Genomic DNA, 1,760 nt, shown 5'->3' on the forward strand with positions numbered 1-1,760 from the left:
GAAAGAAAGAAAGAAAGAAAGAAAGAAAGAAAGAAAGAAAGAAAGAAAGAAAGAAAGAAAGTAAGTCAGAGACAACTCCCATTATTAAGATTTTCACAAGAATATCAAAACACCAAACAACTCATCCATCACATATATGTAGAGAACCTAAGTCAGACCCCTTGCAGGCTCCCGGGTCTTTCAAGTTCTCAGTCCTGGTTAGTTGGTTCTATGGGACTTCTTTTCCTGGTGTGTCCCTGACTCCTCCAGTTCCTCAGTACTTCCTTCTGCTTCTCAGCAGGAATCCCAACTCTGCCTGATATTTGGCTGTGGAACTCTGCATCCACTCCAATCTTTTGAAGGATGAAATCTCTCTGGTCTCTTTGATGTTGCTGCTGCTAGCTTCTGGTTCAAGAAGACTCTGTAGGCAGGACAATCTGTAGGTTGAACGTTTTGTGGCTGGTTTGGTCTCTCAGTCTCTATAGATGAGGCCTTGCCTGGTTACCAAAGATGCACATTTCAGAATTTGTGTCCCATTTTACTAGGAGTTTTTACTAAAATTACTTCTTTAGATTCTATGGAGTTTCCACCGCACTGGTTTCCATCTGCCCGCAAATGGAAATCTTCCCAAATCCAGCCTTTTCTTCATGTAATTTCTCCCTCCCTTCCCTTCCTTCTATTCCCAAACACACCTACCCACAGACCACTGGCTAAATCTATTCTATTTCCCTTACCAAAGGATAGATACGTCCCAATCACACTTTCCCCTCTCTCTGCTACTCCTACTGTCCCTCCACATCCCCTCTTCCATGTAATATATATACAATGTATATATACATATATTTTTTTTAAAAAAATTATTGGGTATATTATTTATTTACATTTCAAATATCATCCCCATTTCCAGTTTCTGCTTTGGAAATACCCTATACCATTCCCCTTCCCCCTGCTTCTATGAGCCCACCCACCAACTCCTGCCTCCCTGTCCCACACTCCCCTAAACTGGGGCATTGAGCCTTCACAGAACCAAGGGCCTTTCCTCCTACTGATGCTGTCTTCTACTTCATATGCAGCAGGAGCCATGGGTCCCTCCATGTGTACTCCTTTGTGTTTAATCCCTGGAAGCCCTGGGAGGTCTCTTTGGCAGCACATATACTAAAATTAAAATGATACAGAGAATATTAGCATGGCCCCTGCACAAGAATGACATGCAGATTTGTGAAGTGTTCCATTATGTGTGTGTGTGTGTGTGTGTGTGTGTGTGTGTGTGTGTGTGTGTATAATTTTAAAGAGCAACACAAGATTTAGATATTATCTTTAATATTTTTGAAGTAACTAATCATGCATACTGCAAGCTATAATATTTTGTGTATAGTATATCAGTATATGAATCAAGCGTTGAAACTGACTGAATTGTCAGTGATACAGGAAGGATAATTTAGTTAACTGATATGATAAGACTGATTTGACTTGGGAAACTACTATAGTTCAAGTCCATGCTTATGAAAGAATAACCTTTAATGGTCTGAGGGACTACAACACTGTTATAGATTATTAGATATTCTTATTAACCATATATAACCAAATTATATATTATAAAATTAAATCAAGTAAGAATTTGATAATGGCTATTTGATACAAATATAAATTTGCAATAATTTTCTAATTTTATTGTATTGTATATATATGAGGGGAGAGAGAGAGAGAGAGAGAGAGAGAGAGAGAGAGAGAGAGAGAGAGAGAGATAGCAGTCCTGGTGGGAGCAGAAAATCGTGTTTGCT

General features: G+C 39.0%; 1 non-coding gene across 1 annotated transcript; it reads left to right on the forward strand.

Annotated features, from left to right (window-relative positions):
* Positions 1–1,113: 1,113 nt before the first annotated feature.
* LOC115064661 lies at positions 1,114–1,217 on the forward strand. Its single transcript, XR_003844477.1, has one exon. It is a non-coding gene; the product is annotated as a U6 spliceosomal RNA (small nuclear RNA).
* The last annotated feature ends 543 nt before the right edge of the window (positions 1,218–1,760 follow it).

Source organism: Mus pahari, chromosome 8 (assembly GCF_900095145.1).
Source record: "Mus pahari chromosome 8, PAHARI_EIJ_v1.1, whole genome shotgun sequence".
Lineage (NCBI taxonomy): Eukaryota > Metazoa > Chordata > Mammalia > Rodentia > Muridae > Mus > Mus pahari.